At 48.3% G+C, this 13,679-nt stretch overlaps 1 non-coding gene across 1 annotated transcript; it reads right to left on the reverse strand.

Annotated features, from left to right (window-relative positions):
- Positions 1–11,122: 11,122 nt before the first annotated feature.
- On the reverse strand, positions 11,123–11,195 carry TRNAM-CAU (transfer RNA methionine (anticodon CAU)). Its single transcript has one exon. It is a non-coding gene; the product is annotated as a tRNA-Met (tRNA).
- Positions 11,196–13,679: the final 2,484 nt, after the last annotated feature.

Consider the following 13,679-nt stretch of genomic DNA (forward strand, 5'->3'; position numbering starts at 1 on the left):
ATGTGAGCGCGATACGGGAGTACTTAGTCCCTGCAGTTTTAGTGGGACAAAATTTCACAAAAATGTACTTCAACGTATTTCGGTGCATGTTGACCTTGTGAAAATTTCATAGTGATATACGTCCCCTTAAGTTTGATTGGTGCGGGGTTGCAGTTTCACAACACTTAGTTCTCAAGAAATGCGAGACGCGTTCAATGGCATGCGAGTTCACCAAAGATGAGATGTATTTCACAGTCGCGACGATTTCACTCTTGAGCGGTTTTGTTATTGCGGGTTTTGACTGCACTGTCTTTTCTAACAGCATTAAGTTTCCCTACATATTTGTGCCGCAGTCATTTCGCATGAAGTTCAAACCTGCACATAACATTACTCCCTGGACAGAAGTTTAGAAAATAAAAATATGTAGTTGGGTAAGTTGTTTTATGCTGAACATAAGGTAAGTATGCAACCCAATTAAGGTTAAGAAAAAGTGGAGCGCACTTTGTTCTGACTTCTATATGGTTTCCTTCACGATGGGTCAAGTGTCCTTACCTTTTCCGAAGTTTAAATAAGCGAGGCAGGAAAGAATAAGTAGTTGAAGAAGTAATGTCGCTGTAGCCAGTATTGCATCAAGGGTACTTGCTCTTCGAGTTGTCGACTTTTTTGTTGGCCTGAGAGACCTCCGCCTTCCACAAGGGAAGGGGCGCGCCCTTTCGAAGCGTAAACCAAGTGGCAGCTAGTGCCTGTTAAATGAACTGTCATTTGCACAAAGATGTCTGTTGCATGACTCTAAACTAGAGATTAACCTCTCCGGTAGAATTTAGTACCCCGTAGATTTAGAGTACCTCGTTCTCTAAATCGTTAATAACATTTACTAAACATGACCGTAAAATATAAAGAACATATATACGAAGGGAACGTATACAATGCTGCATCAGGATTGGATAAACTTTTATTGATTGGATTGGATAAACTTTTGTAGCTGCATCAGGAGCCTCGGTTGAAATATGCAAATCTGTTTCTCACACTGAGCAGTCCATTCGATCAAGGTGGTCGTATGTACTGACGCTGCTTACGACTTGCAGTACAGGGAGATTCGGGGAAGGCTGTTTGGAATGATGGCCACTCACAACTAGCAGTATTGTTCGCTTATTTCATGCGTTGCGCCTACAGAAGGCGCGGCTCAACTAATGCGGGGCCGTTGTCCGGACAGAATGTGATGGGCGCTGTTGAGAAACGGACCGATCCCGCCGCTTCCACCACTGTTGCGAACGACGGGCCGATCCCGCCGAAGCCACCACTGTTGCGTAGCGTATGTTTATCAGCTCGCGACTGCTTCTGCGCAGAGCTGATAAGACGAGCGGACGAGACGATGGTGAGTTAAACAAGGTTTATGTACAGCATATATACAGAAGCGTTACAATTTCGGCACTGGGGCCGACAGAGACTCGAAAAGCCGAGCTCTTCTCTCTAACACATAGGTCAGCTTTTCGCCTAAAACCGCCGACTCACACACATGCCGGCTCTCCGACACGGGGCCTCCTCTCACTCACATAGGACCGCCGATCGCGACGCGCCGCAGGGCTTCTTTTATTTACACAGGGTCCAACCAAAATGTCCAATCAGAAGCGCCGCTTTGTCGTCAGGGCAGACTCCTCCAATGGCGCGCCGCGCCATGCGTCAGACCACCAGGCACGCGGCCGCCGGCTCGCTGTCACGTGCGCCGCTGACTCACTGCACCTGGGCCAGAGGGCGCCGCGCGTGTTTACGCCGTTCGCGCCAGGCAGACTGCGGGCAGGCCTTGACCCAGATTGCCTTTTTCAGAGGCACGGCCGTTTGACGAGGACTCGCTGGCATAACAGCACCCCCGCCGCCAGACAATGCACCGGAAAGACGAGCTGCTTCCACGGGGCTCGGATGTTAGGTGCGCTCGTTCACCAGGTTCCTCCAGGTTCGCCTCCAGGCCCATGGGGAGAATACAGCTCCAGACTGTTCCTGGAATACAGCCCATTCTTGACGACGGATCCCAGCTCCACTGGCTTGTCGCCACAACTTGTCGACCAGCTTCACTCGTCTCTTCTGACCATCTTCGGCTTCAGCACTTGTCGACGGTTCTGCAACTTGCTAAGAACGGTTCGACAACAGACAACACACGACACACGCAAGTGCCCTCGGTCACCCGACAGAACACCAGACAAAATATGATACAACATATACCTATCTACGTGTCTATCGGAATTTTGCTCCCTCTACATCAAGAGGCACATGTGGGACACAAGACTCTTAAAGTAAGAACTTGAATTTTTCACAATTACAACAACGCAACGAATTAGAATACCACAAAGTTGGCCCCTTGAGATCACTCTGAACGAGAGCGCTCAGCCCAGGTCGTGATGAGGTCAAAGTTTTGCCCCGAATCGCCAGCGAGAAATCGAAAGGTTGAGAAGTTACTAGCTGGAACTCACTGCTCAATGCACCTGCCTTAGCGTTTACCTTTCCTTTATTTTATTTATTTTTTTTTTTTTGATAGCGAACGTCAAAGTTGCGCTGTGGAGCAACATGCTCCACTTCAGTAACCGGCCACTTTTAGGCGACGATACCTATGCGGCACCAAGAGCGGCTCACACTTTCGACGTTGCACAAGGGAACAACGATACGGCTTGCTACTGAATGACTCCTCACCGCTTAGCTTGATATCGTGTTCGATCACCGTCGTTTCTCCGGGACGGTCCGACAACACATACCCAAACTCGGAAACAATCTTTCTCAGGTCCTCTTTCTCAGGTCCTCCTTCACTTACGCTAGGCTCTAGGTTTATCTGCTCCCGGATTACTTTCGATCCCCCTTCAATTACCTCACTAGAACTAAAAATTTCTGCTTCCTCTTCCTTTGAAGCATTCAACAACAGATTTACGACCGCTTGATGTTGAACGTATGGTTTCATCAAGTTGTAAATTTTGTCCGGCCGCCTTCCTAATTTCACTTCATAAGTTGTATCGCAAGACTTCGATAATACTTTGGCGGGCCCTTCCCAATCAACCTCAAGCTTGTTCCTTTTGGACGGCTGCAGCGGCATTACCTGACTTCCTACTTCAAAAGCACGCTTCTTCACCGATTCCTCGTAGTGCTCCTTCGACAGCACTTTTGCCGCGTTTTTCTGGCTTTCCCCTAGCGCTTCAATTTGGCTTTCCGCTAGCGCTTCAATCGAGAGATCCTCACGCTGCTCTCGAATGAGCGTCTCTCGATCAACTCTCGGCAGCTCGCTCCAACTTTCCGCTACAGGCGAGAGCGTTGCAACCCTCTCGCTCTGACTCAATGGCGCCATGTCGTCTCCCCCTACCGCGCCGGCCGTGCCGACCGCTTTCGCGACGGGCCGCTCGCGTGACTGCTCACATGACTCATGCGGAAAATTTCCTTTCTGGGGTTCCGTCGACCCGCCGACAAGGTCACTTGAGAGTTCACTGCATTGAACCAGATCAGGCTTCCGCGTTTGCGATCGCGTGAGGGCCATGCACGCTAAGTTGGGGAAGAACGATTTGCCCTGCTCTTTGAGAAGCTGCTCCGAGTTGTTGGAGAAAAGATAAGGAAAACGATCATTTAGCGCGGCAGACACAGCCGCTTCAGTGCAAAGCTTACCGAACGGGCCTTCAATGACAACCGTGGCGATTGGTAAGCGAACACTCTGCTCCTCGGCGACTTGCCTGATCCACGCGCATTCTCCTGTGAAATCATCCGGAGACACCAATGAAGGATGGACAACATCCATGGTTGCCGCTGAGTCTCTAAGCGCTCGGCACGTTTTCTTATTTACTTTAATTTCTTGGAGATACGGCTCCAACAACCGCATGTTTTTTCCTGATTCTCGGATTGTTGCGAAGGCAAATTTTTCCTGACAGTTTCTCGCGATGTGTCCTTCCTTTTTGCAGTTGTAGCAAATTAGCGGCTTCCGTTTGCTTTCCGATTCAAATGCCTGTGTGGTAGAAACCTCACTCGATTTCTCCGCTTCTGTTTGCCCTTCCCCTACACTGTCCTTCGTAAGAGACGGTTCCTTCTTGAAATTACGGTGCGGAGCGGATTTCCGTTGATCAGGTTTCCTTGAAAAGCCCTCTTTCCTTTCATCCTTTTCAACGCGCACTGCCCTGCTATGCAACTTTCGGCGAGCATAATACTCCTCAGCTAACTCAGCTGCCTTATTTAACTGTACTTCCCCAAGTCTGTCCTGCAGCCAAAGTCTGACATCCTCCTCGATGCAGCGGTAGAATTGCTCCAATGCAACGCATTCCACCACTTTATCGCGGTCGTCATAAACACCTTCGCCCTTGAGCCATTCAATCAAATCGGCTTTAAGACGAAACGCGAAGTCAACGTGTGACTCCTTCCCCTTTTCAGCATACCGGAACCTTTGCCTGAAAGCCTCGGGTGACAACTTATAACGTCTCAAGAGCACTTCTTTAACCTCGTCATAGCTCTCAAACGCTTCCCTCGACAAGCAAGTTATCGCGTCGGACACTTCGCCGGGAAGAAGAGCTAGCAGGTTCCGCGCCCAAAGAGACTGCTCCAAAGCATTTCGCTCACAGACGTGTTCAAACTTGACGAGATACTTCGCCATGTCCTCGCCTACTACGAACGGTGGCAGTTGGTCCCGAATTCTAAAACCGCTGACCTGAACTGTTGGAGAAGCTACGCTAGGCGCCTGCGAACACTGTAGGATTGCCAATTCTAGTCGTTTCAACTCTAGGTGCTCTTGTCTCTCGGCCTCCTCGCGACGTTCGCGCCTTTCAGCCTCCTCACGTTCGCGAGCTTCACGCCTTTCAGCCTCCTCGCGAGCTTCACGCCTTTCAGCCTCCTCGCGAGCTTCACGCCTTTCAGCCTCCTCGCGAGCTTCACGCCTTTCAGCCTCCTCACGTTCGCGAGCTTCTCGCCTTTCAGCCTCCTCACGTTCGCGAGCTTCTATTTCCCGCCTTTCAGCCTCCTCACGGCGTGCTTTAATATCCACCCAGGCCTCATCGACTTCCTCAGCCGACACTCCCTCATCCTTCATGATCTCAAGGATCGCTTGCTTTCGTTTCGCACGGCCTAAAGTAATGCCGAGTTCCTCACAAATTTCGATGAGTTCCTTCACTTTAAGGTTCTCCATCGTTCACACTAGCCTCTTGCTGTTTGCCCCTGTTAACAATTTACTTGCCGTACCCACTATAAGCCTACTAGCAAGACGCGCAAGCAATTTTTCACACTCCCGTGTTTACCCCCTCCGCATTAACTTTGGTTTCAAAGCACTTCGACTTTGCTCGAAACGATCAAAGCTCACTATAATGCTTCACACAGCCCTTCTCTAAACTACTACAACCTGAGCTAGAGTAGTCTGGTGAACTGAGGGGAAAACATCAGGCACTCACCGCATCGATGTCGCTGACGCCGGCCGATCCCGCAGCTGCCAACCACTGTTGAGAAACCACTTCCGAGGCTGCCACCGATGCCACCACTGTTGAGAAACGGACCGATCCCGCCGCTTCCACCACTGTTGCGAACGACGGGCCGATCCCGCCGAAGCCACCACTGTTGCGTAGCGTATGTTTATCAGCTCGCGACTGCTTCTGCGCAGAGCTGATAAGACGAGCGGACGAGACGATGGTGAGTTAAACAAGGTTTATGTACAGCATATATACAGAAGCGTTACAATTTCGGCACTGGGGCCGACAGAGACTCGAAAAGCCGAGCTCTTCTCTCTAACACATAGGTCAGCTTTTCGCCTAAAACCGCCGACTCACACACATGCCGGCTCTCCGACACGGGGCCTCCTCTCACTCACATAGGACCGCCGATCGCGACGCGCCGCAGGGCTTCTTTTATTTACACAGGGTCCAACCAAAATGTCCAATCAGAAGCGCCGCTTTGTCGTCAGGGCAGACTCCTCCAATGGCGCGCCGCGCCATGCGTCAGACCACCAGGCACGCGGCCGCCGGCTCGCTGTCACGTGCGCCGCTGACTCACTGCACCTGGGCCAGAGGGCGCCGCGCGTGTTTACGCCGTTCGCGCCAGGCAGACTGCGGGCAGGCCTTGACCCAGATTGCCTTTTTCAGAGGCACGGCCGTTTGACGAGGACTCGCTGGCATAACAGCGCCAATGCTGGCATCATTTAATTGATCAACTGTTTAATTCATCCTCCAACTTGGAAAAGCTATACAATTATCCATTACTTAGTCTTGGATAATAGTTATAGCGCGAGAACAAAACGACGACACAGAGACAAGAAGGACACGAAAGACACGAGCACTCGTGTCTTTCGTGTCCTTCTTGTCTCTGTGTCGTCGTTTTGTTCTCGCGCTATAACTATCGTCATGCCATACCAACTAGCCCAAGCTGCCACACATCTAAGTTAGTCTTGGAAATTCCGGGATTACTCAATGATTTAAGTGGGACAGTTAACAGAACAAGAGCTCCTCCCCCCCCCCCCCAAAAAAAAAAACCTCATCCCACAACAACGATGTCGACTGCTTTACCGGTTGCGTTTGTTTTGACCTTGACCAAGAAAACAATAGGAAAGTAGAACAGGGATCTTGAACGCGTACTTAGGGGAAACAGTGTGGACATGCAACGTGCACCTTCTCAAAGGTTCAGGCGCTGCGCCGTGCTCCCTACCGGCCTGAAGGAATCGGGCGCGTTCTTTTTTCTTCTATAACCCCTACGACCACCACCACCGAAGGTGTTCCGATAAGACAGCCCACCGCCCGGACTTTCCATAGTCCTCTCGCTGCAGTCTTGCATATACCTTACCGAACCTCCCCCGTGTGGTCTCACACCGTCTTTCTCTATAGCTCTCTTTCCATCTCTCTCTCTTTGTACGCCAAGCAGTTCGTGTATACGTATATCTCTGCCCCCATGGGTACACGTACGACTGTCAAGCACTTACAGATTGCCACCTCGAATTTATCGCGCTCTTCGCGGCGGAACGCCATTTGGTGGCGCTGCAGGCCGTGAAATTAGTTTCTTGCTCCTTTCGTTTCGCTTTTCCCATCTTTGCTCGCGAGCTCGAGCGCGAAGACGAATGCTGGTGGAAAATTAGCCAGCTCCGTTTTGCCTCGCTCTGAAGCGTGGTGGCCGCAAACTCGTCCCATCCGGCGACCGTTCTTCGCGCAACTGATCGCGCATTATACCTGTACGCGTATACCTGTACGCATTAGGAAAACACGTGTGCGATCCGGAATCAACTTGAGCGCTAATGTGTCGCCGTCGCGATTATTATCTTCGAGCCCGCACAAGGCGGCAAGTTCTTTGGTACGAGCGCGCTTAAGTGTTCCCGCGGTGGTCGTGGTGATTTGAATGACACGCAAGTGGTTGCAGGTGTTATAGTCGTCGTGATGAGCAAGCGATGCTTCTGTGACTATATAGCTTCCGCCGGAAATCTACTATAGTTATATACATTAACTAGCAGCAGACGTCCAATAGAGTTGAACTGTTCGTATGCGTGAAGTTATAGTTGCCTATGTAGAATTTGTTCTAATACGAAAACCATGAATTTTCCGTAAGAAAGAGATACATGCTACGTTGACTGCACGTGCTTAAGAGTTCGGATTTCCTTTCGGTATTATGAAATCTAGCACATTCACTTCATATGATCTGTATGTCGTTGTACATTGTTCTCGTTTAATCTTGCATACTAAGGGGCCACTGTCATCCCCAATGCGTGTAAGAGTTTTTGCCTTTTGCAAAGCAGAATCGAAGATCGTTGGCAGTGATCTAGCGTGATATGTGCACTTCATACTCCACTGTTATAATAAAAGATTTTTTCGAACTATTTCACAAATATCGATTATAGCTTTACGTTTACAGCTGAAGCGCTGAAAGCGTGCACTTTCCTCCAATCTTGGAGGTAATGTAAAACCACTTTAGGCTTAGAGCGTTTTCGAACAGCCCTGGTGAACAGGGCTGGTAAACCTTTAATGAGGCTAAATTCATTGTCCTCACGCAATATAACTTAGAAGTGTGGCAGCTTGGGCTAGGTGGTATGACATGACGATAGTTATAGCGCGAGAACAGAACGACGACAAAGAGACAAGAAGGACACGAAGCGCTCGGGTCCTTCGTATCCTTCTTGTCTCTTTGGCGTCGTTCTGCTCTCGTGCTATAACTATCGTCCTCTCACACAATAGTTCCAGCGTTTTCGATTCAGCGAAATAACTTTCGGAGTCGCATGGACTTCTTTCAAAGGAAGTTTTGTGTACGCATGGGCGAACGCGAGCTGCCGGGTGACCCTGACAAGGCCTCTAACTCAGCACGGTGGCGAAGTCATTTGTGTAAAGAACGTCTCTTGGTGTCTGCAAGCATATTGAAGCAACCCCCCCCCCCCCCCAACCTCACCTGCAGCACCCTACTTCACAGACCCGAAACTTGTTACATTCGCTAGTGTTTGGGGTGCGAAGATGATTAAAGACTCCTGGAAAGCAGTACAGGTGGAAAACAGGCCCGAGTGAACGGAAATTAGGTCCAAGCAAGAAGAAGAAGAAGAAGCAGAAAACGGAAACCGTCGTTTTCATTTCCACTCGTGCGCGCATGTCTTTGTACGTTTGTAGTCGGGTCCGCACGGACAAGCGAAAGTGTAGACATTGGAAATGTAGATGCTTGGTTGTGTGTGTAGGGGGGGGGGGTCCGAAACTTGCGCATGCGCGAAGACAACTCAAGACAGCACGAGTGTTCACACTATAGGAAAGAGGAAACTGGCAGACGAGGCGTACGAGTCGCGCGCCTATTGCGTGTATACATTATATCCATAACGCGGCAATGGCCGTCCGGCGACGCATATGTGCGGCGGTCGCCGCGCCCGCAGGTTCATTGGCGCTGTCCCGCTGCGAAAATCACCAGGTGTTACTTATAGCACTTTGCGCTTGATAAACGAGCGCCCGTTTCCTCTCAGCGGGACGCCCCCCTGCCGCGAAGGAAGGCGACCAACCGACTGCCGGCGTGCACCGCGAGTGGCGCTGCTTGTCTCGCTCGCTATAAAGGTGGCGCCCCCCCGCGTCCGGCGCATTGCATGCAGAGAAGCGGTTGGAAGGAACGTGCGCGCGATAAAAGAAGCAAATGATACGAATGTGAGCGTTCTTGGAGGAGTGAGGACGCCGCCACGTTGTTGTACACTCGGTCTGTGCAGGCGTAAATGGGGACCCGTTTTTCTGTACTCTTGTATGCCGGCTCGTCTACGTGCATAGGGTGCGAGGATGGGAGGGACGGTCATGTGGTCGTTTTATGGAACCGATGAGCGACACCTTGTAGGCGGCCTCGCGTCGTTGGGGGCTCGTTAGAAGGTTATGTTACGGATAATGTATTAACGTTATGCGTACGATAAGCTAAGCGTTGACAGCTGGCCTTTTACAGTTGGTGTATGTGACCAATGCGAAAGATTCTACTGGCGAATAAGGACAGGATAGGGTAGCTAGCCTTGTACGTCACTTCCTATCCTGTGCATGTACTTGTTCGCTATTACGACGTTTCACGATTTGTATTAAGTTCAGTGGCTGGTGAGATGGTCCTCAGCTTGCGATCTCCAAAAAAAGAAAACATGCCTTCTGTCCAGCTGTATCGTGCTAGGCACCTCGTTACTGTTTTATGTACCCGTAGAGTGGAAGACTAAAGCCTAATGCTATAGCCCTTCTTCTGACGACATTACACTTGCAACATCATTCTGATAATGCAATATGCTCTCGGACTTTCAAGATTGCGGGTGTGCCATCAGTATCGATAACAATTCTAAAGCTTTTCGTGCATCGGACTGGACAGTGTACTGTATGAGATGAGTTGAATGAACATTATTTGTCCAACGGTTGTTGCTGAGACGGGGACTAGGCTTCCAGGGACACAATGTTTGAAAAACATCATCCGAGGTGGATGCAGATGACCGTGCGCCCAGCGCGTTGAGTCAGGTGGTCTGCCGGGTTTGTATACAGTCAAGGCCGCGTTGGTGTCGGGTGCGGGCCTTGCGAAGGCCTGGACGGATTTCCAGTGGAGTGATCCAGCGTTGACTCTGTGACTGGGACATTGCAGAAGGGGCATGTCACTCGGAGAAGCTGTTCACCAGATGTCCATGAAGCCCGGATGGCAGGAGTTGAGGCGACGCCCACACAAATCCTCCGGAGCACGACCGCCTGTTGGCGAGTTAAACGGTTGTTGAGTGACATTTCCCCAAGTGGCAAATGAAGGATCAAATAACCCTTTCAGCCCTTGAGTTTTTATTTTGGTCAGATACACTTTTTGTGCGCGTTTTTCTCGTAGTTAGGACCTCAGAAGACAACAAACCAAAAATTGAGCCCCTGGTACTAGCATTTTCGGATTAATTAACGTGGCATCAAATTAGGTAATTAGGGCCCTGTGATTGGAAAATGAAAAAAATGGCTTATTTTTTTCCCCTGACAATCAATGGTGTACACAAAATTTAAACCGACGTCTTACTTTTCAGCCTGATACTCACTGAAACAGCTTCGGTACGTCGTCCCCAAAGTGGCGCTTACCCGCCTCAACTTACGCGCCTCGGCTTCACGGAAGACCTCGGTCGCGCTTCTTCTTCTTTGTGACTGCTACCTCCACAAACGTGCCACAATATTGATGTCAATTGCAGTGGGGATCATTGAAGAACTATTCCCCCAAGAATCAGCAGTATTGGTTACGTTTCCGAGATATTATGGGAAAATTTGTGCGGTGGTGTCGATTGACACCGCCAGGGCCGAAACGGTTAAAGGAGAGAGAGGGCAACGAAGTAAAAAAAATACGGCTTCCGCTTTCGAGTCTTTTTAGGGTAAAATGAAGAGGAACACTGTGAATTTTATTAGAGGGAAGTCATCTGGTAATAGTTTCAGTCATCATAGAAATAAAAATAAAAAGCGCGTTATAGTTCTCCTCGTACTTAAAACAGCGCAGCAAATTACATAAATGCAATCTGTGTAATGCCTGTGTAGCGAAATAAAGAATTAGTTTATATTTGTAGCGGTTGGATATCGCAGCAGCAGCTTCTAGCAGTTCTTAGCTGAACCACCCGTCCTCCCCCTGAATGTTATTTATGCCGCGTGTAGAGCATTCATGACTCTCGACATTGCATGTATGACGAGAAAAACAAAAACAAAAAACATTTATGGAAGTAAAAAAAAAGTACTCCGCCTGCCCCGGGTGAGGATCGAACTCACGACCTTCAGATTATGAGACTGACGCGCTGCCTACTGCGCTACCGAGGCGGATACTGGTGCCGTTTTAATTAACGATTCAATTTCTGAATGTCGTGTTCCGTATAACCATGTTCATCAAAAGTGTATTACGTACATGAATCTTTTGAACATAATAAATTTATTGCTCACATTCGAGATTTTTGGCTACATATTCATCGGTGGTTTATAGTGGATCTCGTAGCACCCCACATAATAGAACTGCGCGAAAAGAGAACAACGAAATTCTAGAAATTGAGCACTTCTTTACTAGTACACTGCAGCTGTTGGACCATCCCGTGTAACAGTCAATTTCTAGAAATAATTGATTATCGATCCTCATCACAATTTATCTCCAGCTTTTTATGTGTTACTCGGACTTTTTTGTGGGGACGGAAGTGTCCCCACAAAAAAGCGATTGTGAAGACGCCCTTCAAAAGAGATTTCTTTTTTCTTTTTTTGCTGTCATCATCTCATTTTCTACACTTCAACTTTTTCACATTAAACTGCATGCTCAAGTGCGTTCTTGTTATTTTATTTTTTCAAATATTTGCTAATAAATTAATAAAACTATGCTCGTTTTCTTCTACACTAAGTCTCCAACTCCAAAAAGGGGAACATTGCTTAAGAAGTGTCGTCTACACAATCTTTGTTTTTATGTTCGCCGCTTTCATGTTTGCGTAATCCTGTAAACGCGTGCGACAGTGTCACTGATGCAACCAATCGGACGAGAGTAAAATTTTTTGGAATTGCGAAATTGATTGCGCAAATAATTTAGCGAAGGAGAAAGAATCGGACTATGAGATAATATAGATTTAGAGGAAAAAGGAATTGTACCCAACAACCTTGATTACTTCAAAATTGGAGCAGGGGTGCTATTCTGGACATTGTGGAATTCTGCCATTTTGTAAGATTCCGCCATTGATCGTTGCAAATTGGCCAAATGAGCTGCTACTACCTCTCCGATTAGCTTAAAATGCCGCTATTACGAAATTTGACAATATGGCGGAATTGGACAGTGTCCAGAATAGCACCCCTGGAGGGGCACGGGCTTCCTTTCACTGCTTGCTTGACATGAAACCTAACCGTTGACCTTTGAATACATGGATGGGCACTCCAGGCACTTAGCCTTTAACAGCTCCGTTTTTGTGGGAAAGAGGCGGGAAAATATTAAATTGATGTTTTGTCAATTTAGCCATAACAATGGGTGCTAAATCCATCTGTTGTTCTGAATGCAGTGGAAGACCACTGAAACGATGCCGCGAGATACGTAATTCTGGTTAATGTTTTCCCCTTACCCTCGCCAGCTTAACATAAGAGCAACGTGTTTTCCTACGGTTAGTGCGATTGAGTTTTTTTACTATATTGAAGTAACGCATCTGTATTAATTGCTTACTTGAATGAAGACAGTATTAATGTGAACTAACAGACAATGACGTCAAAAGATGTATAGGCGATGTCATTAGAAGTAATTGCATAATGTATGTGGAAAAAAGTAAAAGTGATTGAAAATATAACTTGTGACTGACAAGAACTGAACCTGCGACCTTCGAATTACGCGTCGAATGCTCTACCACAGAGCTATGGGGGCGGTGATCTATACCCATCCACTTTATGGGGTACATATGTCCATTTAAAACTGGGAGTGTTAGTCAGCGCCATCAGTATCCTCGAGGGCGTGGGTCGAACACGTTTTCTGCCAGATGGTGTCACGTATAGCACGTAATCTTCAGTGCCAGCATTAAAAAGAAAAAGAGAGCTCACGGAGTGGCTTGCGCATTCACTCAAGTCCACTCTTAGGCGAAAGCTATCTCCTTTTTTCTTCTTCGTCGTTCTTTAAATCCTTTCCCGCCACTATCCAAAATGATTTTGAATATAACGTTGCTTTGCGTAGCCACCAGGATCGGAGGCACCTCACCATGTCTTGCCCTGCCTCCGTGATCAGTCCAGCTTTGCTCAAGTTATCACGCCATGCGATGACTGCATCATGTGAAGTTACGCCCCAGTGACGTCATCTTGAAGTGATTTTCTAGCTCTGACGTGACGTCAAATTTGACGTCATCACGTGATGAAGATTTCTTACATCACTGCAGGGCGCCGAAGCAGACGGTGCGGTAATTTTTTTCTTATTTTAGGAGATAGTAAAGGCCCTAAATGGATTTCCGGATAATGAACTCTTTCAGTAACGAAGCCACATCTCAGTGCTACTGTTATCATAGTAAACTCAGTGTTGAATAACACGATATAGACACACACAGTGTCTCTGTGTGTGTTGCCGACGTCGCAGGAATTTGTTACCAGAAACGTTAGAATCCTTTTGGGGTGAGGCGTCATATACAGTGTATCTTTGCATATGCTATTTTTGAAGCGTTACTTCATAACGGATGAGGTCGGAGCAGGTGATACGTAAACTATACGTGGACGACGTGCCTGTTGTGTCTAAACGTCCAAGCCGGCGCTTTACAAACAGATGTCCGAGAGAGGGCGTCTCATCAGCACGTCGCCCATGCTCCTCTG

Source organism: Rhipicephalus microplus, chromosome 6, assembly GCF_043290135.1.
Source record: "Rhipicephalus microplus isolate Deutch F79 chromosome 6, USDA_Rmic, whole genome shotgun sequence".
Classification (NCBI taxonomy): domain Eukaryota; kingdom Metazoa; phylum Arthropoda; class Arachnida; order Ixodida; family Ixodidae; genus Rhipicephalus; species Rhipicephalus microplus.